At 38.1% G+C, this 25,648-nt stretch overlaps 1 pseudogene; it reads left to right on the top strand.

The window, feature by feature from the left end:
- LOC125128693 (flavin-containing monooxygenase 5-like) overlaps positions 1-25,648 on the top strand; it is an 80,518-nt pseudogene that overhangs the window by 11,659 nt on the left and 43,211 nt on the right.

Genomic DNA, 25,648 nt, shown 5'->3' with positions numbered 1-25,648 from the left:
CAGTCACCGTGCTCCACAGAGACAGCCACACCCAATGCATCCCTATCCCACTACAGCCACCAAGCACCTGGGGTCAGGTGCTCAGTGACTGATTGACTATCCAGCCCCTACATGCAGGGGGCTAGAAGTTAAGGGTTTTCCATTCTACCTACACAACACACAAGGAAGTACTTAATTGGATTGCAATCCTTCATTTACAAAATGAATACCTTAGAGGGTAGGAATCTCTGCTAAAACCAATATGCAGTTCCGTCACCCTGGTGCAGACAAAAATGAAGGGACAAGAGCATGAAGACTCTGGTTCCATGGACACTCTCCCCTTCAATGTCTGAGGGGAGATGGGTTTGTCATTTAGCTTTCTAGTTCTCTGGTTTTGTCACCTCTAAAGGAAGCAGAAGTAAACTGGTAGCTTTCAGATGATGCAAAACCCTGTCCCCCCACTTGTTTCAGATACGTGAGGACACCTCACCACACAATGCACGTGGATCACGTTGAGTACATGGATGAGATCGCCTCCCTGATGGGCGTGAAACCCAACCTGCTCATCCCCTTCCTCTCAGATCCAAAGCTGGCCGTGGAAGTTTTCTTTGGCCCATGCACTCCATACCAGGGGCCAGGGAAGTGGGCTGGGGCTCGAAGAGCCATCCTGACCCAGAAAGAGCGGATCATCCATCAAGCCCCTGGGGACGCGGGTTACTAATGAGGACAGTCACTCATCCTCACAGCATTCCTGGATAAAGATGGCACCAGCTTGCCTGGCATTTCTGGCTGCTGGCTTAGCATACTTTAGATACATTCATCATAGAAAATGGAAATGAATGAGTGAACACTGAGTAGAAAAAGCATGTAATGGTTTCTACTCATCCTGGATCAGTATGTTTAATTTTAAGTCAGTAATGTATGCCCATTTAGTATGCCCAGTATTTAGTATGACTATAACTAAAGAAGATGTCATCTAGATACACTTTACAAATAGATTTATTTCTTTAAAAATAGGAACACATCCTACTTCTAGAAGTAGTATGAAAGCCCAAGAAAAGCTTTCCATTAAAAGGAATCCTGTTCAAACCTTAAGAATGTTTTACAACATAATGTGTAACCAAATTGGTTTCACAAAGCTAGATTCTCCTCTTAGGAATCTATAAATAAAATTTTACTTTATCGTTTTATTTTCAATGTGATTCTTTTCTTACTTCTGAGTAATTTTGCCACATTCTCATCCAGAATGAAAGATGAAATTTTTATTAGGCTTTTTTTCAAGCTTATGTTTACAGCATAGAAACTAAAAGTCACAAGGAAAATTATGTTGGGCTTTAGCTTATTAGAAACTAAAAATGCTTTTGAGTTCATTTGCAAACAACCTTTTTATTTTGAAGAAAAAACTAAAGAAAAAAGTACAATATATTTCAGATGTTTCAATACAGCACTCTAAACTTTTAATAAGTGACTATATTAGCAACTATAATATAGTTATAACATAATATATATATAATCATAATATAGTCATAATATAATATAACAATATAATTATTAATACTAATATAATTATAATGATAAAATATGTTATTATAATGACTATAATACTTATAATTAGGATGTAATAATATGTAATTATAATATAACCATAATAATCATAATATAAGTATTAAGACAAAAGCTATACTGATACCTAAGTACTGAACACAACTACAAGGTGGCTGATCTGGTCCTTTGGTTCAGCTTTCAGAGCAGCCCTCTCCATACATTAGATAGGTAACTTCCTTATTGGTGTCATTTTGGGGGTGCCAGAAGAGTACTCTGCCCCCCAGTGCCTTCTTCTCCTTCTGATTGACTACATGAAACCCTCCCAAGATTCTGCCTCTGTTACTTAGCTAAAGTGCACTCTACCTGTCTCCCTGTTCAAATCCAATGGAATAAGAGGGAGACAGTTGAGCGGGGTGAAGCCTGTGTGGCTGTAGTAGTTAAGAAGGAACATCAGTCTTATATACTAAAAGCATCGCAAAGCAGTGCAAATATTCACTAAAGTCTCTTGAAGACACACTGAATTTTATTTACAGCAAAATTTAAGCTCTTTCCATATTTCCCACAGTGGCTTAAATAACACAGCAGCTGCTGTGTTCCACAATATATACACGACCACCTCCGAAGACCACTCCTAGGACCAACCTCATAATTACTGAGCACTGTTTTAAAAATTGACCCTCGGAGCCTGTGAATGTATTACTTCCCATGGAAAAAGGGACTGTGCAGGTGTGGTTAAGATAAAGCTCTTGAGGAGAGTGTCCTGGATCACCCAGGTGGGCCCAGTGTAATCAAAAGTCCTGATGAGGGAAAGAGGGAGGCATAAGAATCAGAGGACTTGTGAGGAGACAACAGACGTCATGTGATGCAATTGCTGGCTTCGAAGAGGTTAGAGGGCCACTGGTCAAGGAATGTAGGCAGCCTCTAGAAGCTGGAAGAAGCAAGGAAAAGGATCTCCCCTAGAAATTCCAGAAGAAATACAGAACTGTCAACACCTTGGTTTTAAACAGAGAGACTTCTAACCTCCAGAGCTACAAAGTAATGAATTTGTATTAGTTAGGTAACTAAATCTGTACTAATTTGTTACAGCAGTGATAGGAAACTAATACCCTATCCTTCTTAGAAAGACATTAGTTAAAGACATTAGTTAAAAAGAGAAAAATATATTCAGGTAGTGGATATATTTGTTATATAAATAAAATATATAACAAACAAATGTTATATAAATGATACATATAACAAATAAATGATCTGTTACATTTAAAATTATTGTCTTTTAATGACTAAAGAATGTGACTTAATTTTATTTTTATTTATTTTTCATTTTTTAAATTTTTTTAGGGCTGCACCCATGGCATATTGAAATTTCAAGGCTAGGGGTTGAATTGGAGCTGCAGCTGCCAGCCTCCACCACAGCCACAGCAAAGCCAGATCTGAGCCAAGTCTGTAACCTACACTGTAGCTCACAGCAACACGGGATCCTTAACCCACTGAGCAGGGCCAGGGATTGAACCCAAGTCTTCATGGATAGTAGTCAGGTTTGTTACTGCTGAGCCACAATGGGAACTCGAAGAATGTTCCTTAATTTCAAAAATAAAAAAACCTTATTTCTTCAAGTTGTGGGTTTTCCTTTATCCTTTCTTATCTCTTTTTCTTTCCACTAAATTTCATAATCAACTCACTGATCAGTAAAGCTCATGTTAAAGTAATATGCATAGTACTTTTTCTCCAGAATTAAAAGTAGATAGCCAAATTTACTACGGCAAATTACAAAGAATTTTTTAACACTTTATCCAGCTTGATCATTATTAGTAAGTGGATAAAGAATGGGGTGGGTATTTTGTTTGTTTTTTTAGTGTTAGTCAACCTTTTGAATAAACAAAAGAAAAACAAATTTGCATGGAAAAGGCAATTAAAAAGCATAGCCAAAGGTGGGATCTTGGGCTTTTTCTGCTGACCCCTGTCTCTCTATAAATGGTTCATCACACAATCTCCCAACCACGCTGAACTGGTGGGATTTTGTACTCTGTGCAGGACTTTCATTTGTCTGCTCTTCCACAGTCTACTAAATAGCTCTGAAATTGTCATGCAAATGATTGAGTGTTTTATTTTAAAAATTATCATTTTCCATAGTAGTATAGTTACTTTTTAGTGGTTGCTTCCTTTACTGTACAAAACCTGTGGATTTATGCAACTCTCACTCAATAGTACACGTGTCTAAAGATAAGTTACACAAAAGCAAGGCATGAACATTGACTACTTCTATAAATAGTATGTTTCAAGAACAAGGTGTGGTCAAATGACTCGATTCATGAATTCTAATTTATTTTGTAACAAGATGTTTTCAGATGAATTCTAATTATTGAATTAATTTTTTAATAGGACAAGCCCTGCCAGAACACAGTGTACCTGGATGATTTCTCCTGGGTGAACATGGTTGTGTGCTTATTGCCCAAGAATAATGAGAATAATTGATGAAGAGCCAGCTGACTGAAAAGGGAATGAAGCGGTACAACTTCCGTGGTTCTACCACTTTCTTGAAAAGTAAAAAAAAAAAAAATTTCTTTCTTGATAATGGTGAAAATCTGGAAAAATCTAAAATGTACCATAACATGGAGTTCCCACTGTGGCACAGTGGAAACAAATCCGACTAGGAACTATGAGGCTGTAGGTTCGATCCCAGGCCTCACTCAGTGGGTTAAGTATCAGCATTACCATGAGCTGTGGTGTAGGTCACAGACGCAGCTTGGATCGGGTGTTGCTGTGGCTGTGGCTGTGGCGTAAGCTGGCAGCTGTAGCTCAGATCGGACCCCTAGCCTGGGAACCTCCATATGCTGTGGGTGCAGCTCTAAAAAAACCAAAAAAATAAAAATAAAAATAAAATGTACGATAATAAATTACATAATAGAAAAGTCTGAAAACATTAAAATTCATCAATTCATTTAACAAACATTTCTTGAGTTTCCATATATATATATAGAGAGAGAGAGAGAGAGAGAAATATGTTCACAAAATAGTTAAATAATAAATTAGGTTACAACTACAAATGGTATACTTAAATTTTGTATATATATAATTAAGAAATATGAAGTCCAAAACTTTGTACAATGTGTAGTGACATCTGGGTTGATGTCATAAGCAATTTTTATTTTTTTCTTTTTTGGTTTGTATATTCTATGACTTAAGAATGAAAATTAATATTAGGCCCTTTTTAACAGTTCATAAACTATAATAGCTCTACACGAGTAGGTGATGTTCTAGATATTAAATGAATATGAAATTTAAGACAGTATGAGTTTTTTTTTAATTCTAAGATTAATGAGTTATGAACTACATTTTGAAGTAAATATAGAATCTTTAGGAGTTCCCTTCGTGGCTCAGCAGTTAATGAACTTGACTAGAATCCATGAGGATACCGGTTCAATCCCTGACCTCGCTCAGTGAGTGGGTTAAGAATCCAGCATTTCCGTGAGCTATGGTGTAGGTCATGGATGCAGCTCCGATCCCATATTGCTATAGCTGTGCTATAGGCAGCCAACTGTAGCTCCCATTCAACCCCTGGGAACCTCCATATGCTGCAGGTGAAGCCATAAAAAGAAAAAAAGAAAAGAAAAAAGAAAACTTCCTTGAAGAAAATTCATATATAATTGTTACAAATTTGGAAGTGATATATATATATATATATATGCACACATATACATATATATATACATATGCATATATATACACACACACATACATACACATACACCTTGCTGGTTCTAAAGCAAGTGAAAAAAAGACATAGAAGAAAAAAATTTGGATTAAAATATAGCATTGCTTTTATCACTCAAAGTATAATGTCTTCCAGTTCAAAATGAATTAGAAAATTTTGCTCAACCCACAATCCTATTTCTTTTCCCTCATGTCCAGACTTGGGGAAGTGCCTAGGACAGTGAGTTCTTCAGAGAGCTCATCTCTAACCAGAGGCATGGAGGACCAGAGTCTTCTTCCCACCCTGGAAGGGCAGAAGAAAAACCTACTTGAGATAGGCAGGGCTCCGGGTCTGCTTCATGTCCTTCAACAGACCGTCTGTCACTTCACCCTTTGGAAAAGCGATTTCTCCTCCCACCAAGAGAAGTGAGTGAGGATACAGAGGAAGGAAAAAGCAAAACTAATATCCTAAAAAATGCTCCCTTCCTGGGAGAGAATTCCTCCAGGAATTCCACCATTGAGACAAGGCTGAGGAGTTCCCTGGTAGTCTAGTGGTTAAGGATTCACCATTGTCACTGCTGTGGTGCAAGTTAGATCCCTGGACCCAGGAACTTCTGCATGTCATGGGCATGACCAGAAAAGAAGACAAAGTTGAGATGCAAATGGCTTGGCCCTAAGACTACTGAGCCTATTCCTTCCTTTACTGAGCACCTGTGCTGGGGCTCAAAGAGAATGGTCATATCCCTACCCTAACAATCTCACTATCTCATTGGAGGAGGAATAGGAAGCAAATGAAATAATGAATAAGAGAAAACTAGAAAATTATATAATTGTCTTAAATTCCGTATTACAAACTATAGGTATAGAAAAGAACATCAAAGAGAATTAAAGGAGTCAAGACAGACTTGAAAAAGGAGACAAAAATCTTAGTTTCAACCATGTTTTTCTCAACTAATAGAGCTCAGTCTTCTTTTTTATTTTTATTTTTTCTTCTTTTTTTCTTTTTTTTAGGGCCACGCTATATGGACGTTCCCAGCCTAGAGGTCTAATTGGAGCTGTAGCCGCTGGCCTATGCCACAGCCACAGCAATGCCAGATCCAAGCCATGTCTGTGACCTGCACCACAGCTCACCACAATGCTCGATCTTTAACCCATTGAGCCAGGCCAGGGATTGAACTTGCATCCTCATGGATACTGGCCAGGTTCCTTACCACTGAACCACAATGGGAACTCCCAGAGTTGAGTCTTAAAGAAGAGCTGTAACTGGGTATATATGGAAAAGAGATGATTTTTGGACAAAAGGAATACTAGAAATATATTAAAATCAGAAGGTTACAATGTGCTAGGTGACATGAGGTGACATGTCAGAACAAGGGATAGTGTCAAAGCTGTAGCCTTTTTGTGCTCTCTGTTAAATGATTCAGAATTATAATTCAGAAATTATCCAAATTTTCATGGACTTTGTACTTAAATTTTCCGTTTGTAAATATTTAAAATTTCCCAATGTAAATTTCTACCTCATCTTTTTGTTGTTCTCCCAGACTGCATCCAGATAGTTCTCTGTCAGCCTGAATTGCAAAATGACAGAGCTAGGAGGGAACTAACTTGAAGCTCCCAACATAACCTATTTGTTTTAACCTTTTTTTTTTTTTTTTGCAGATTCTGAAACCTAAGAGATTCTAGACATCTAGCACAGCTATAATAAGTGTTGGAATAGAAACAGATCATGAAAAAGAGTAGGGAATTAAAAAAAAAAACTTTAAGCAACAAGACCTGAGAAATGTGCATAGAATGTGAGAAGAGGAAGTGGATCAGACATTGCAGGTAAGATGATATGAGAAGTTAATCCCATGTTCTTACAAATTTATAAAAAAAAACACATCTAAAGCTCTGACATAAGTGTGATAAATAAAATTATTTGATAACAACTCCTCTCTTCTAGGTTTTCCTCAGCATAAGACAAGGAGCGTGGATATGGAACTTGGATTGGGATAAAGGGAATCCCCCTAAAACCACACTTTTTTCTTTTCTTTTTTTTTTTTTTGTTAATTTTATGGCCACACCAACAGCCTTTGGAAGTTCCCAGGCCAGGGACTGAATCCAAGCCTCAGCTTCAACCTACACTGCAGCTGCAGCCAACACCAGATTCTTTAACCCAGTGCACCAGGCCAGGGGTGAAACCTGTGCCTCTGCAGCAACCCTAGCTGTTGCCATTGGATTCTTAACCCATTGCACCATGGTGAGAACTCCAGTACCACACTCTTTACCTGTTATAATGTAACAGTCCAAGAATTCTCTCCCACATTCATGATCAACAGACAAGCAGAGAATAAATCAAATGCAAGATTTAACCTGATAAAGATAGAAAGGAAAATACCTACCTTTGGAATATTTTATAAAGGGCTTTGGTTATTAGTTCCAGAAAGATATGGTTTTGAAAAATTTTTAAATATCAGTTATTTTTACAATTTTTTTCTTGTGATAAGAACTTTTAAGATCTACTCTCTTAGCAACTTTCAAATACACAATACAGTATTATTAACTAAAAAGTCACTGCTATACATTACATACCCCTAGGATTTATTTTATAGCTGGAGATTTGTACCTTTTGATCACCTTCACCTATTCTCTTCACCCTTAGACTCTTTCTTTTTTTTGGCCACGCCCATGGCATGCAGAAGTTCCCAGACCAGGGATTGAACCCTCGCCACAGCAGTAACCAGAGCCATAGCAGCAACAATGGTAGATCCTTAATCTGCTAAACCATGAGGAAGTTCTACCCCTCACCTCTTTTTAAATTCCGCCTATAAGTGAAATCATGCAGTATTTGTCTTTCTCTCAATGACTTATTTCATTAGTCATGTCCTTGAGGTCCATTCATACTGTTGCAAATGGCAAGACTTCCTTCTTTTTATGAATGAGTAACATTCCATTGTGTATGCCTTTTTTTATTATTAATTTATTTTTTTTCCCGAAGTACAGCAAGCGGATCAAGTTATCCTTACATGTATACATTTTTCACCCACCCTTTGTTTTGTTGCAATGTGAGTATCTAGACATAGTTCTCAATGCTACTCAGCGGGATCTCCTTGTAAATCTATTCTAAGTTGTGTCTGATAAGCCCAAGCTCCCGATCCCTCCCACTCCCTCCCCCTCCCATCAAGCAGCCACAAGTCTCTTCTCCAAGTCCATGAGTTTCTTTTCTGAGGAGATGTTCATTTGTGCTGGATATTAGATTCCAGTTATAAGTGATATCATATGGTATTTGTCTTTGTCTTTCTGGATCATTTCACTCAGTATGAGAGTCTCTAGTTCCATCCATGTTGCTACAAATGGCATTATGTCGTTCTTTTTATGGCTGAGTAGTATTCCATTGTGTATATATACCACTTCTTCCGAATCCAGTCATCTGTTGATGGACATTTGGGTTGTTTCCATGTCTTGGCTATTGTGAATAGTGCTGCAATGAACATGCGGGTGCACGTGTCTCTTTTAAGTAGAGTTTTGTCCGGATAGATGCCCAAGAGTAGGATTGCGGGGTCACATGGAAGTTCTATGTATAGATTTTTAAGGTATCTCCAAACTGTTCTCCATAGTGGCTGTACCAGTTTACATTCCCACCAACAGTGTAGGAGGGTTCCCTTTTCTCCACATCCCCTCCAGCACTTGCTATTTGTGGGCTTCTTATTAATGATGGCCATTCTGACTGGTGTGAGGTGGTATCTCATGGTAGTTTTGATTTGCATTTCTCTTATAATCAGTGATGTTGAGCATTTTTTCATGTGTTTGCTGGCCATCTGTATATCTTCCTTGGAGAACAGTCTATTCAAGTCTTTTGCCCATTTTTCCATTGGGTGATTGGCTTTTTTGCTATTGAGCTGTATAAGTTGCTTATATATTCTAGAGATTAAGCCCTTGTCGGTTGCATCATTTGAAACTATTTTCTCCCATTCTGAAAGTTGTCTTTTTGTTTTCTTTTTGGTTTCCTTTGCTGTGCAAAAGCTTTTCAGTTTGATGAGGTCCCATGGGTTTATTTTTGCTCTAATTTCTATTGCTTTGGGAGACTGACCTGAGAAAATATTCATGATGTTGATGTCAGAGAGTGTTTTGTCTATATTCTCTTCTAGGAGTTTGATGGTGTCTTATCTTATATTTAAGTCTTTCAGCCATTTTGAGTTTATTTTTGTGCATGGTGTGAGGGTGTATTCTAGTTTCATCGCTTTGCATGCAGCTGTCCAGGTTTCCCAGCAATGCTTGCTGAATAGACTTTCTTTTTCCCATTTTATGTTCTTGCCTTCCTTGTCAAAGATTAATTGACCATAGGTGTCAGGGTTTATTTCCAGATTCTCTATTCTGTTCCATTGGTCTGTCTGTCTGTTTTGATACCAGGACCACACTGTTTTGATGACTGTGGCTTTGTAGTATTTCTTGAAGTCTGGGAGAGTTATGCCTCCTGCTTGGTTTTTGTTTCTCAGGATTGCTTTGGCGATTCTGGGTCTTTTGTGGTTCCATATAAATGTTTGGATTGTTTGTTCTAGTTCTGTGAAAAATTTCATGGGTAACGTGATAGAGATTGCATTGAATCTGTAGATTGCTTTGAGTAGTATGGCCATTTTTACAATGTTGATTTTTCCAATCCAGGAACATGGAATATCTTTCCATTTCTTTACATCTTCTTTGAGTTCTTTGATTATAGTTTTATAGTTCTCGGCATATAGGTCCTTTACCTCCTTGGTCAGGTGTATTCCGAGGTATTTGATTTTGTGAGGTGCAATTTTAAAAGGTATCGTATTTTTGTAATCCTTTTCTAATATTTCATTGCTGGTATACAGAAATGCAACTGATTTCTGAATGTTAATCTTATATCCTGCTACTTTGCTGAATTTATGAATCAGTTCAAGGAGTTTTGGGGTTGAGTCCTTAGGGTTTTCTATGTATAGTATCATGTCATCTGCATACAATGACAGTTTGATCTCTTCTCTTCCTATATGGATGCCTTTTATTTCTTTTGTTTGTCTAATTGCTGTGGCTAGGACTTCCAAAACTATGTTGAAGAGCAGTGGTGAGAGTGGGCATCCCTGTCTTGTTTCAGATTTGAGTGAGAAGGCTTTCAGTTTTTCCCCATTGAGTATTATATTTGCTGTGGGTTTATCGTAAATGGCTTTGATTATGTTCAAGAATGTTCCCTCTATACCCACTTTGGCGAGGGTCTTGATCATGAATGGATGGTGGACTTTGTCAAATGCTTTTTCTGCGTCTATTGAGATGATCATATGATTTTTGACTTTTTTTTTGTTAATGTGGTGTATGATGCTGATTGATTTGTGTATGTTGAACCATTCTTGTGAACCTGGGATGAACCCAACCTGGTCATTGTGTATAATTTTTTTGATATGTTGTTGGATTCAGTTGGCTAAGGTTTTGTTGAGAATTTTTGCATCTATATTCATCAATGATATTGGGCGATAGTTTTCTTTTTTGGTGGTATCTCTGTCTGGTTTTGGAATGAGGGTGATGGTGGCATCACAGAATGTCTTTGGGAGTATTCCTTCTTCTTCAACCTTTTGAAAGAGTTTAAGGAGGATGGGCACCAGTTCCTCTTTATATGTTTGATAGACTTCGCCTGTGAAGCCATCTGGTCCTGGACTTTTATTTGTAGGGAGAGTTTTTATGACCTCTTCAATCTCATTTCTAGTGATCGGTCTGTTCAGTTGGTCTGTTTCTTCTTGATTCAGTTTTCTTCTTGATTCAGTAAGATTCTAGAAAACTTTCCATTTTTTCCAGATTGTCAAATTTGTTGGCATATAGTTGTTCATAGTATTCTCTTATGGTTTTTTGTATTTCTGCTGTATCCGTTGTGATTTCTCCTTTTTCATTTCTAATTTTCTCTCCTCTTTTTAGTGAGTCTGGCCAGGGGTTTGTCAATTTTGTTTACCTTTTCAAAGAACCAGCTCTTGGTTTTATTAATTTTCTCTATTGTTTTTTGAGTCTCTATTTTATTGATTTCTTCTTTGATCTTTATAATTTCCTTCCTTCTGCTGACTTTAGGACTTTTTTGTTCTTCTTTTTCTAATTCATTTAGGTGGAGGGTTAAGTTGTCAATTTGGGATCTTTCTTCTTTTTTGAGAAAGGCCTGTATTGCTATACATTTCCCTCTGAGCACTGCTTTTGCAGCATCCCATAGATTTTGAGAGGTTGTGTCTTCATTATCATTTGTTTCAAGGTATTGTTTAATTTCCTTCTTGATTTCCTCATTGACCCATTGGTTTTTTAGTAGCATGTTGTTTAGTCTCCATGTAGTAGGTTTTTTCTCATTTCTTTTCCCATGGTTGATTTCTAATTTCATGGCATTGTGGTCAGAGAAGATACTTGAGATAATTTCTATGCTCCTAAATTTATTGAGATTCTCTTTGTGTCCCAATATGTGGTTGATTCTTGAGAATGTTCCATGTGCATTTGAGAAGAATGTGTGTTCTGATTTTTTTGGATGTAGTGTCCTGAAGATATCAATTAAGTCTAACTTTTCTATTGTTTCCTTTAGGATCTCTGTTGCTTTATTGGTTTTCTGTCTAGAGGATCTGTCCATTAGTGTGAGTGGGGTATTAAAGTCTCCTACTACGATTGTATTCCCATCAATTTCTCCCTTTATGTCTCTTAGTATTTGCTGTATGTATCTGGGTGCTCCTGTATTTGGGGCATATATGTTGACGATAGTAACATCCTCTCTTTGGGTGGATCCCTTAATCATTAAGTAGTGTCCTTCTTTGTCTTTATTTATGTCTTTTGTTTTAAAGTCTATTTTGTCTGATATTGTGTATGTCTTTTTAAAATTTCTTTATTCATCTAAAAAAGTAATATTTGCAGAGTTCCATCTGTGTCAGATTGAGTTAAGAATCCTACTGCAATGACACGGGTAATACCCAATGAGGGCGTCCATCCAGTGAAAGCGTCAGCAAACAGTTTTGATTCCCACTGGGCAGGCCCATGCCTGAGGGAAGGCAAATAAGTAAGAAGACCTGTTATAAGCTTAGTATTTTTGACATGCAGTTTCCCCTGACTCTTAGAAGGAATCTATTTCAAAATAATGATACTTATAAATGTGAAACAATATGAAACATGAACTAATTACTTTATATAATGTTCTGTAGATGCCAGGAAGCATTAATATCCCTTCATGTTTGAAATAATGAAACAAGTACATACAGTTGGCTGCCCTAAGGCACAATAGTGAGTAGGGATTAAGAGCCAGGAACACCTAAAGTGGATCCCGTGGTTTGAATCATACAGCTGCGCTGTCACTGTTTCCAAAGGCTTGAATGAAATCCTAGCCAATCAGGGAATGAGCAACTCCAGTCAATCCCCTATGCTGCAGGAGGTAGGGGCACCAGCTGCCTTGTCTTGTACAGCATAAGACAATGTCATACTCCTGCAATGATACCTCAATGACATGGACTCACAGGTCCCAGTTTTCCTAGTTTATTGGGATTTCAGTGAGTATCACAGTGTGTGGCTCATAGCTTGGTACCCTAGCTGGATACAATTCAAAGCATGACTAGGGAATCCTTCCCTTAGCTGGCTTAAGCATCTTGTTTAATTAGAACACAAGGCCAATTAAAGCATGATCCTATGCTGAAACTAAAGAAAGAACCATTGTTCTAACACTGTGTTAGCAGTATGTTTCATCTATGCAGTTTCTTTTCTTTTTTTTTTTTTTTTATCGTATTAGGGCCACACCTGCAGCATATGGAGATTCCCAGGCTAGGGTTCAAATTTGAGCTGTAGCCAGTGGCCTACGCCACAGCCACAGCAACACAGGATCCGAACCACGTCTGTGACCTACACCACAGCTCACAGCAACACCAGATCCTTAACCCACTGAGTGAGGCCAGGGATCAAACCTGCATCCTTGTGGATGCTAGTCAGATTTGTTTCCCCTGAGCCATAATGGGAACTCCCATTTGTGCAGTTTCATTCATTTATATTCATTCATCAGTAAAACAAATATTTCTGAGCTCCAGGCACTGACCTCAGCACTAGGGAGACAGCAGAAAACAAGAAAAAGTCCCTTTGCAGTGCAGAGCTACATAATCTAGAGGGAGACTGATACTCAACAGATAAAAAATTGAAACACACCTCCTTTGTTGTAAACTTCCATATTTTATTTCTGTAACCCACTGATTGTTGGAATTTACTTTTTTCAACATATTGGAATTTATAAAATTAAGTATCAATTATAAAATAGTAGATAATGAAGACTTTAACTAAAATGCCTAAAGGCTGGAAAACGTGTTGACCTTACACCCAAAGATCATTGCCGTGTTGACCTTAGCCAATCACTGCTCTGCACCCAGAACCTCCTTTACAATACTATTTCCCCACACCTGTAAGCTCTCCCATTACCTTTATAATCAATCACTACCTGGAGACACTATGAGCCACTTCAACCTTCAAGTAACTCACTACTATCTGTGGCACCGGGAATCAAGACAGATCATCTGAGCAAGAAACATTGTCTGCCCCCCTCCTTAAACACACAAGTCCATTACTGATAACAAAATACACCTGGACTCTTCTTAATGCTCTGGAAATTCTACTTCAACCTCCCCCCTCATCCATCCAGTCTCTGCCATACCTTGTACTGCTCATCTAGACCCTAGCCTTGAAAACTGGAGAAGGTGACCCAGACTCACCAGCAATACTGAATTCCCATGGGACACAATCCATTCTGTCACTTAGGACAATGGGAGGGCATGAGCTGAAAGAAGAGTCATAGGAGCTTAGCCACTGCATCCTCCCTTAATAAATCTGGACTTATCAAGGAAGCCAGGCTCTGCTGCACCTGTGACACAGAGCCTAAGGAAGAGGGAACTCCTGCCCATCTCTCTAATTCACTGGCTATCATCCAAATCGCTCCACCCCTTTTGTTCCCAGCCACCAGTCCTTATTACTTACTGTACTTATTCCTTGGCCCTTATTTATAGCCCCCAGCCCATCTCTGTGGTTGCCTTTAGTGCCCTTTCATCTGGGCAGCCTTCAGAATTCCCTTAGTTATTTCAGAACTTAGCTTTCTAGCAAAGGTTATTTTGTTCACTTCTCCCCCTACGAAAAAAAAAGTGAAGCCTCATAAAATATAACTACCTGGAGTCTTTTTAGACAAAGATGGACATCTGCAACTTCAACAAAAAATACAAACCTTTTCAAAGTCGAAAACATATAAATAATATAAACCAGAGTATAAATATTTGATTTAAATGTATCCAAGTAACTATCTCCGTAGGCGCGCTGACTGTGAATTTTCACATTCAAATAATTTGGATAAAAGATTTTTTTCCTTCTTTTCCCAGAATGGGGATGTCTGTGGATTGTAAAACTGCAGAATTTGTTCCAAATTGGAAAGGCAGCAGGTGGATGGAAGAAGCACTGTTGTAGGAATCTCTCTGGAAATTTGTTTCCATTGCTAAAATGAGCACACCACTTCCACCTGCTGGCAGGATTCTGACTCATAAAGGCAGTTTCAGTTTTACAAGGTTACAAAGTGCCTTTCAGTAGCTGTTTTTGCAAAATTAAATTATGAAACACAATTAATGCCATTTAATTTGATCTTTCAAGACAAAGCTAGGGCAGATGATAATGACAAACCCTATGGGCAAAATCTGAGACAAGAGAGAGCAGACTTAGAATTTTCTGAGACGAAAGAATGTTAAAAACTCATTCTCCGGATTATGAACATCGGCCTTTTCCACTGTGTTCAGTTCAATGCAGAGGCAGACCTCTAAGGAAGCTCCCTGAATGACCCAACCTAATATCAGGATTAAAGCAATATGTTAGGCAAAGCAAACAATCCTTTGGGTATCTCCAATAAAATCCTTACTAGAGACAGCTGATTACATGGACTGTACTTAAATAAATAAGTTACATAATTTCCAAGGAATGCCAATTAATATTCACCAGCTATTCTTAGTCTCATTTTTTTGTAGGAACAAACTGACCAAATGAGATTTTGGCTAAGACTCCGTGCCCGGATTTTACTGGCTCAACACTAGCAACTTTTGGAGATCCTGCCAGGCCAAAATGGTGGTGTGGTATTCGATATTGGGCTCGCCCACCTCAAGGTAGTAGGTAAACTATAGGAGGACCTCAGAGAACAAAAGGGCTTCTGCAAATAGAAGGTAGCTAAAGGGTCAAGTCAGCCTGGAAGACACGGATTTCTGGAAGCTAACAGCATTGACACCTCTAGCCTTACCAGTTGTCACAATCTGGTATAACTGTTATCAAAAAGCAGTGTTGGAGTTCTTGTTGTGGCTCAGTGGTTAACGAGCCCGACTAGTAACCATGAGGTTGCACATTTAATCCCTGGCCTCACTCAGTGGGTTAAGAATCTGGTGTTGCTGTGAGCTGTGGTATAGGTCACAGACACGGCTCAGATCCTGCATTGCTGTGGCTGTGCCACAGGCCAGCAGCTACAGGTCTGATTGGACCCCTAGCCTGGGAACCTTCATATACCATGGGTGTAGCCCTAAAAAGACCCCCCCCCAAAAAAAGCAACGCTGAAGAAAGTCCTTGCCCAGGAACATATTAAAGGGCTTACACGGGCACTGCCCTTACTCTCACCACACAATCCATTAGTTAGTTCTTCTCTAAAAGGATGGATGCTATTTCTCCAAAAGAATTTACAAATTACTCTTTCAAAAATCAATAGAAGTGTATTTGAGATCATTTGGATGACCAATGACCAAATTTGATTGTGGTCATGGCTGCCCTGGTACTGAAAGGAAGAGGCTTTAATTGTCTCAGAGCAACTGCAGAGAAGGTAACACTTAAGTGATTAAAAAAACTAAGTGACGGCTAATCAGAGTTTCTGAGGTAAAAAGAGACAAGTAAAGTTAGAGAAACTTAACTTGTCACATGGCACAGCAAGTAGTGATGAAGTCATACTGATGCCTAAAGAACTGTAGTGGTTTATACCAAGTTCCTACTGAAGCCTTTGGAATAAGAACTAATACATGGTTTGTCATACAGATAAGTCAATCATGTATGCCCTATTTTTCAAGTCCTCTGGAGTATGAGGCTAAATTAAGCAAAAGAGAGGACATTTTGATAAATGTGCAAAACTACCTAACACAAGACAAACACATGGTTTGGCTTCAAGGAGAACTGGCTGGAGTTCCCGTTGCAGCAGTAGAAATGAATCCGACGAGTATCCGTGAGAATGCGGGTTCTGTCCCTGGCATCACTCAGTGGGTTGAGGATCTGGCATTGCGGTGAGCTGTGGTGTAGGTTACAGACACGGCTCAGATCCTGTGTTGTGTGGCTGTGGTGTAGGCCAGCTGCTTTAGCTCTGATTTAACCCCTAGCCTGGGAACTTCCTCAATGCTGCTAGTGTGGCCCTAAAAAGCAAAACAACCAAAAAAAAAAAAAAGGAAAAAGATAAGAAACTGGAAAATGGCTTGAAACTCAGACAGGACCCTCCCCTTCCCAGGTGTCTGCTCTGACCACTGATTCCTTCTCTTCTCTATTCCCAGAGCATCTTCCTCGGGTCCCTTCCTGTAGTGTGGAATATGACTGTCCACAGCTTCCCAGGTTGAGTTAACAGGCCCAGCCACATGAGGGGAATGTGTTTCTCAATTCCTGTTCTAAACTTCCAGTGAGGAGTTCCCATCATGGCTCAGCAGAAAGGAATCGACTAGTATCCATGAAAATGCGAGTTCGATCCCTGGCCTTGATCAGTGGGTTAAAGGATCTGGCATTGCCGTGAGCTGTGGTGTAGGTTGCAGACATGGCTATTTCTATGCCACAGATGCAGGAAACTTAAAAACTAGAAAAGCGGCAGTGTGATGTTTTATACAGAGAGCCATTTCAGAATATTTTACCAAATTTTCCAATTTGAATTGTGATAAGATTGGTTTTGTCCAAGTAGCAGTGGTCAGCTTTATATAAAATGACTACATGTGCAATATCCCCCACTTAGAACAGGTGCCTCTCCACTATGCCCCTCGTTATATAATATTTCATAATGTCTTGTCAGGCTATTTTCTGCTGTGCAGATAGACGAGACCATGTCTTTTCCTCTTTTTATCCCCACCACCTAGAAAAGTAAGCAGCACGTAGCAGGTGTATAAATATTTACTTGGTGAATGAAAAAAAAAATACAACTACAAAAGGGCTTTATTAGAAGCAGGATTACAATTACTAAACAGATGAAGTAAGGTAAACCCCACTGAGTAAGGTCATGTTTGGGGCACTTTTTTTAAAATACACTCTCAGCCATACATAATTTGTGAATTTTGAGTGCTCTCTGACAGGTAAGAAGGGCTATGCAACTGCTTGAAATAACTGAGTGATGTAGATGTTATAACGGTGCAAGAATATTTCTTTTCACTGCTGACAACTGTTTACATTTTTCCACTGTGAGGTTAACCTAATCTTGTACGTTGTCATTTTCTCTCCACTACAGACATAAAGACAGCTTGACAGTTTTGACTGAGTAACATAATATTTAATAGCTCAAGGGGTAGCTCACAAAGAAGTAATTAAGAGAGAGCGGATTTTCTGAAGCAGACAAAAATTCTTCCTTTAGCTTGGTTTCCTAACCACAAAGGTAGGACTTAAATCCAGAGATTAAATAATAGAGATAATTGGTTCCTGGGCCCTTTCAAAAATAAGCTAAAAATAAATTTAAGCTTCAACCCACTGAAAGTAATTAATGTCAGTTACAGCTCAGTAGCCTTATTTCTAGGTTTTCATAATTTTTCAAAAGCTGGCATGAAAATATGATCAGGAGGTAGTTCCTGTAGTGGCAGAGTGGAAACAAATCCCACTAGTATCCATGAGGATGCGGGTTTAATCCCTGGCCCTGCTCAGGGGGTCAGCAATCCAGCATTGCCTTGAGCTACGGTATATCTCACTGAAGAGACTCGGATCCTGTGTTGCTATAGCTGTGGTGTAGGTCTCCGTGGCAGCACCAGTTCGACCCCTAGCCTGGAAATTTCCATATGCCACAGGTGCGACCCTAAAGAAGCAAAAAAAAAAAAAAAAAAAGATTAGAGTATGTTTACCTTTGAAGCATTGAATTCTTTCAATGTTTATGATTATAGGTCTACAATATTCCAGACACTGTCTTTGGCACTGGGATACAAAATTGAAGACATGATCTCGGCTTTCAAGAAGCTTACTATTTAAGACAAATGAGCTTATGATTCTATTTTTTATAATAAGTATTCAAAATTGAAGAACCTTGGAATATCATAGACCTCCAGAAGTTTATTCCCTAGCCTCTTACAGAGTTCATTTAGACCATTCTATGTGTCTGTGTATATTTGTTTCCCTTGGCAAAAGCTGTGAAAACCACAGTAAATGTCTACTTGGTATTATTACTAACACGTGTCTTTAGTAGTCAATAAAATAAAAGCAACATCTAGTAGATGGTGAATGTAAACATGATCAAAAATTCATCAGTCTAATGTCAATGATTTAAAGCTGATGTATTAGTAACCAAATTACAAATTTCCTTTAAAATTTTTTTCAGACAGCTCACAGAAAGCTAGGGGATCTTTGAACTCTATCCATATTCCATCATAGTAGGATGATTTAAAATATGAGGTCCATTTTCCTTAGCAGGCTTTTCATGTCTACAGCCATATTTAAATGTCACAGACACATAAAAATGACTAGTTCTTAGTTTCTCTACTAACCACAGTGTCCCCACTGCCTAATGAAAGTCTCCAAGAAACGTTAATGGATTACAGTTGATTTTTAGGCCATCGTTGTTTTTTTCTTACTCTCAGAGCAAAAATACTCCCCAAAAAGACAAAAAAGAATTTTGGTAATAGTGCAAAGCTAGAGGCTCATATTTCAAGCATTTGTCTCAATACAGCAGGGTATGAGTAGTTCTGTGTCTTTGGCAACTATGTGCAGGCAAATCAAAATGGCACTATCGAAACAGAGTTTCCATTTTTGTTTCTAGCATTTCTCTTCTTCCCAAGTCCTGGCTTTCCCTAACAGAGGTAATTGTGAGGTAAGTGACAGTATGAAGATTACAAAGTGAGGTAAAGTCTTAAAACAGCAATTTCACTTGACTCTAAGAAACTTTAAATATGTAGTTAAACACCCACACAGCAGGTTAAGGATCCAGCATTGCCACAACTGCTGTGCCACTGGTTCAGTCCCTGACTAGGGAACTTCCACATGCCCTGAGTATTGGCCAAAAAAAAAAAAAAAAAAAACCAAATAACTTCAGTGTGGCCCTCGATGGAAAATCTATGACTTCCTCTGGAAAAAAAGCATATAAAGCAAAATAAGGAAAAATTTACAAGAACAAGGAAAAGAAAACATAACAAGATAACACAAGTACAAATTATATAAATTAAGGTAAATGAAGTAAACTTCCACATCAAAAGATTAAACCCCCTTGTATTGGGCTTAAAAGCAAATCCAACTCTAGGTTGTTTAAAGGAAACATATCTAAAACAAAATTACCTGAAGATTAAGATGAACATAATTGTCCATATTATATCAAGCAAATTGGAAAAGAGCAGCATTTACTTTTTTAAAAATTACTCAATGAATTTTATTACATTTATGGTTTTACAACTATCATCACAACCCAATTTTATAGCATTTCCGTCTCAAACCCCTAGCCTATCCTCCCACCGCCCAACCAGTCTCCTTTGAAAACCATACGTTTTTCAAAATCTGTGACTCCGCATCTCTTCTGCAAAGAAGTTCACTGTGACCTTTTTTTAGATTCCACATGTAAGTGATAGCATATGGTGTTGGTGTCTCACTCACTGACTGACTTCACTTAGCGTGATAATTTCTACGTCCATCCATATTGCTGTAAATGCCATTATTTCTTGCCTTTTAATGGCTGAATAATGTTCCATTGTGTATATGTACCACTTCTGCTTTATCCACTCCTCTGTCAATGGACATTTAGGTTGTTTCCATGTTTTGGCTATTTTATATAGTACTGCAATGAACATTGGAGTACATGTATCTTTTTGAATCATGGTTTTCTCTGGATAGGTGCCCAGGAGTGGGATTGCTGGATCAAATAGTAGTTCTATTTTTAGTTTTCTGAGGAATCTCCATACTGTTTTCCACAGTGGTTGCACCAATTTATATTCCCACCCACAGTGTAATAGGGTTCCCTCTTCCCCACACTCTGTCCAGCACTTATTGTTTGTAGACTTTTTGATGATGCTTATTCTGGCTGGTGTAAGATGGTACCTCAGAGTGGTTTTGATTTGCACTTCTCTAACAATTAGTGATGTTGAACATCATTTCATGTGTCTTTTGGCCATCTGTATGTCTTCTTTGTAGAACTCTGTTTAGATCTTCTGCCTGTTTTTTGATGGGGCTGTTTGTTTTTTTGGTATTGAGACGCAGAAGGTGTTTACAAATTTGGGGGATTAACCCCTTGTCAGTTCCTTCATTTGCAAATATTTTCTCCCATTCTGTGGGTTGTCTTTTTGTTCTGTGCAGAAACTTTTAAGTTCAATTAAGTCCTATTTGTTTATTTTTGTTTTTATTGTCATTACTCTAGGAGGTGGATCTGAGAAGATATTGCTGTGGTTTAAGTTGGAGAGTGTCCTCTGTTTTCCTCTAAGAGTTTTATAGTATCCAGCCTTATATTTAGGTCTTTAATCCATTTTGATTTTATTTTTGTGTATGGTGTTAGGGAGTGTTCTAATTTCATTCTTTTACATGTGGCTGTCCAGTTTTCCCAGCACCACTTATTGAACGGACTGTCTTTTCTCCATTGTATATTCTTGCCTCCTTTGTCATAGATTAGTTGGCTGTAGGTGTGTGGGTTGAATTCTGGGCTTTCTATCCTGTTCCACTGATCTATATTTCTGTCTTTGTGCCAGTACCATACAGATTTGATGATTATAGCTTTGTAGTACAGTCTGAAGTCAGGGAGCCTGATTCCTCCAACTCTATTTTTCTTTCTCAGTATGGCTTTGACTATTCTGGGACTTTTGTGCTTCCAAACAAACTTTAAGATATTTTATTCTAGTTCTGTGAAAAATGTCCTTGGTAATTTTATAGGGATTGCATTGAATCTGTAGATTGCTTTGGGTAGTATAGTCATTTTGATAATATTGATTCTTCTAATCCAGGAACATTGTATATCTTTCCATCTGTTTGCATCCTCTTCAGTCTCTTTCATGAGTGTCTTATAGTTTTCAGAGTACAGGTCTTTTGTCTCTTTAGGTAGGTTTATTCCTAAGTATTTTATTCTTTTTCATGTGGCCATGAATGGAATTTGTTTCTCTGATTTCTCCTTCTGCTCTTTCATTGTTAGTATATAGAAATGCAGTTGGTTTCTGTGTATTAATTTTGTATTCTGCAATTATGCCAAATTCATTGATGAGCTCTAACAGTTTTCTGGTAGCAGCTTCAGGGTTTTCTAGGTATAATATCATGTCATCTACGAATAGTGACAGTTTTACTTCTTCCTTTCCAATTTGGATTCCTTTTATTTATTTTTCTTCTCTGATTGCTGTCACTAAGACTTCCAAAACTATGTTGAAGAGTAGTGGCGAGAGCAGACATCCCTGTCTTGTTCCTGATCTCAGTGGGAATTCTTCCAGCATTTCACCATTGAGAATGATATTAGCTCTGGGTTTGTCATATATGGCCTTTGTTATGTTGAGATAGGTTCCTTCTATGCCCACTTTCTGAAGGGTTTTTATCAGAAATGGGTGTTGGATTTTGTCAAAGTCTTCTTCTGCATCTATGAGATCATATGGTTTTTATTCTTCAGTTTGTTAAAGTGGTGTATCACACTGATTGATTTTAGGATATTAAAGAATCCTTGCATCCCTTGGGTAAGTCCCACTTGATCATGATGTACAATTTTTTAATGTATTGTTGGATGCAATTTTCTAGTATTTTGTTTAGGATTTTTGCATGGTGGCCTCATAGAGTGAGTTTGAAAATATTCCTTCCTCTGCAATTTTTTGGAATAGTTTCAGAACGGCAGGTGTTAGCTCTTCTCTAAATGTTTGATCAAATTCGCCTGTGAAGCCATCTGGTCCTGGACTTTGGTTGTTGGAAATTTTTTTAATCACAGTTTAAATTTCAGTACTTGTGATTGATCCATTCATCTTTTCTGTATAATCTTGGTTTAGTCTTGAAAGATTGTACTTTTCTAAGAGTTTGTCCATTTCTTCTAGGTTGTCCATTTTGTTGGTCTATAGTTGCATGTAGTAGTCTCTTATGATCCTTTGTATTTCTGAGATGTCCATTGTAACTTATCCTTTTTCATTTCTACTTTTATTGATTTGAGTCCTCTCTCTTTTTTTCTTGATAAGTCTGGCTAAGTGTTTATCAATTTTGTTGATATTTTCAAAGAACCAGCTTTTCGTTTCATTGATCTTTTCTGTGGTTCTCTTTGTTTCTATTTCATTGATTTCTGCTCTGATTTTTATGGTTTCTTTCCTTCTGCTAACTTTAGGTCTTGTCTGTTCTTCTCTCTCTAGCTGCTATAGATGTAAAGTCAGGTTGTTTATTTGAGTTTTTTGTTGTTTCCTGAGGTAGGCTTGTATTGCTATAAACTTCCCTCTTAAAACTGCTCTTGCTGCATCCCATAGGTTTTGGAGTGTTGTATCTTTGTTGTCATTTGCTTCTAGGTATTTTTTAATTTCCTCTTTTATTTCTTCAGTGATCCATTGGTTGTTTAGTAGCATGTTGTTTAGTCTCCATGTGCTTGTGTTTTTTGCATTTTTTTATTGTTGTTGATTTCCAGTCGTATGGCACTGTGGTCAGACAAGATGTTAGATGTGATTTCAATGTTCTTAAAGTTACCGAGGCTTGATTTGTGGCCCAGAATGTGAGTAATCCTAGAGAATGTTCCATGTGCACTTGAGAAGAATGTGTATTCTGCTACTTTTGGATGGAATGTCCTATAAATATCTATTAAGTCCATCTGGTCTAATGCTCCATTCAGGGCCTGTGTTTCCTTGTTGATTTTCTGTCTGGATGTTCTGTCCATTGCTGTAAGTGGGGTGTTAAAGTCCTCCACTATTATTGTGTTATCATCAATTTCTCCTTTTAAGGTTGTTATCAGTTTTCTTATGTATTGTGGTGATTCTATGTTGGGTGCATATATATTTACAACTGTTATATCTTTTTGTCTGATTGATCCTTTGATCATTATGTAATGTCCTTTGTCTCTTATAATATTCTTTATTTTAAGTCTATTTGTCTGATATGGGTATTGCTACTCCAGCTTTCTTTTGATTCCCATTTGCATGGAATATTTTCTTCCATCCTCTCACTTTCAATTTATATGTGAAAACCCTAGAAGTGAATTGGGTCTCTTGAAGACAGCATATATATGGATCTTATTTTTTTATCCATTCAGCCAGTCTATGTATTTTGGTTGGGACATTTAGTCCATTTACATTTAAGGTAATTATTGATATGTATGTTCTTATTGCCATTTTATTAACTGTTTTGGATTTGGTTTTGTTACTCTTTTTTCTTCCCTTCTTCTCTTGTTCTCTCCTCTTGTGGTTTGATGACTATCTTTAGTGTTGTGTTTGAGTTGCTTTTTCTCATTTGTGTGTGCATCTATTGTAGATTTTTGGTTTGCATTTACTCTGAAGTTTTGATGTAGGAGTCTATATATATATATATATATATATATATATATACACACACACATATATATGTATATATATGAGATTGTTTTAAGTTGTTGATCTCTTAATTGCAAGTGCATCTCCAGTGTCCTGCATTTGTACCCTCCTCTTCTCATGATTTCTGAATTTAGTAGCATATTTGTATGTGGATGATTTCCTACCTTTACTGTATATATGCCTTTACTGGTGATCCTTGCCATTTGTAGAATTTTTGTTTCTAGTTGTGGCCTTTTCTTTTCTGCCTGTAGAATTTTCTTTGGTATTTGTTGTAGATCTGGCTTAGTGGTGCTAAATTCTCTTAGCTTTTGCTTAAAAAAAAAAAGCTTTTTATTTCTCCTTCAAATATGAATGAGAGCCTTGCTGGGTAAAGTAATCTTGGTTGGAGGTTCTTTTCCTTTCATCACTGTAATTATATCATGCCACTTCCTTCTGGCTTGCAGAGTTTCTGCTGAGAAATCTGCTGATAACCTTATCAGGGTTCCCTTGTATGTTATTTGTTCCTTTTCCCTAGCTGCTTTCAAGATTTTCTCTTTGTCTTTAATTTCAGTCAGTTTGATTAATATGTGTCTCAGGGTATTCTTCCTTAGGTTTATTTTATATGGTACTCATTGTGCTTCCTGGATCTGAGTGGGTGGTTCCTTTCCCACTGTAGGGAAGTTTTTGGCTATTATCTCTTTGAATATTTTTACTGTCCCTTTATCTCTTTCTCTTCTCCTTCTGGCACCCCTATAACATGGATGTTGGTGCATTTAAAGTTGTCCCATAGTTCTGTTAGATTGTCTTTCTTTCTTTTCAATCTTTTTTCTCTTTTCTGTTCTGCATCAGTGATTTCCACTAGTCTGTCCTCTCTCTCACTTATTCGTTCTTCTGTCTTCTGTATTCTGCTGTTGGATGCTTCTAATGAATTTTTTTCAGTTATGTACTTTGCATCTCTGCTTGAATAAGTTTTAAATTTTGTATTTCTTTGCTCAATGTTTTCTGTAAATTATCAATCTTTGCTGCCAGTCTATTTCCAGTGTCTTTCATCATCTTCACTATTTTCAGCCTAAACTCTTTTTCCTGGAGGCTGATTATCTCCAGATCACTTAACTGTTTTTCTGGGTTTTTTTTCTTTCTCCCTTATCTGAGTTATAGTTCTCTGCCTTTTCATTATTATAGGTTTTTGGTGTGGTCTCCTTTTTACAGACAGTAGATTTATAGCCTCTCTTACTTCTGATGTCTGCTGGCCTTGTGGCTGAAGTTGGTATGGGGGGTTTGCTGTAGACTTCCTGATGGGAGGGGCTAGTTCCTGGCCATTGGTAGGTGGGGCTGATTCTTATCCCTCCAGTGGGTGGGGCTTTGTATCAGGGGAGATTAGAGGCATCTGTGTACCTGGAGGGTCTTTAGGCAGCCTATTAACCAATGAGTGGGGCTGTGATCCCACCTGGATTATTGTTTGGCCCAGGGCTTCTCAGTGCTGATGGGTGGGGCCAGATTTTCCCAAAATGGCCACCTATAGAAGAACACATGCTGATGAATATTCCTGAGACCTTTGCCTCCAATGTCCTTCCCCCACAATGAGCCATAGTCACCCCCTGTTTTCCCAGGAGAACTGCAGTCAGGTCTGACTCAGATTCCTATGGAGTCTCTGCTTTGCTGTGGGACCCATTGCATACAAATGTCTGTGTGTGCCTTTCAAGAATGGGGTTTCTGTTTTCTCCAGTCCAGTGAAGCTCCTGTGCACAAGCCCAACTGGCCTTTAATGCCAGATGCTCTGGGGGCTTTTTCTCTCAATACCAGATCCC

Source organism: Phacochoerus africanus, chromosome 6 (assembly GCF_016906955.1).
Source record: "Phacochoerus africanus isolate WHEZ1 chromosome 6, ROS_Pafr_v1, whole genome shotgun sequence".
In the NCBI taxonomy this organism is placed as follows: Eukaryota; Metazoa; Chordata; class Mammalia; order Artiodactyla; family Suidae; genus Phacochoerus; species Phacochoerus africanus.
Note: the sequence above shows the minus strand (reverse complement) of the source record. Positions and strands in the feature narration are given on the sequence as shown.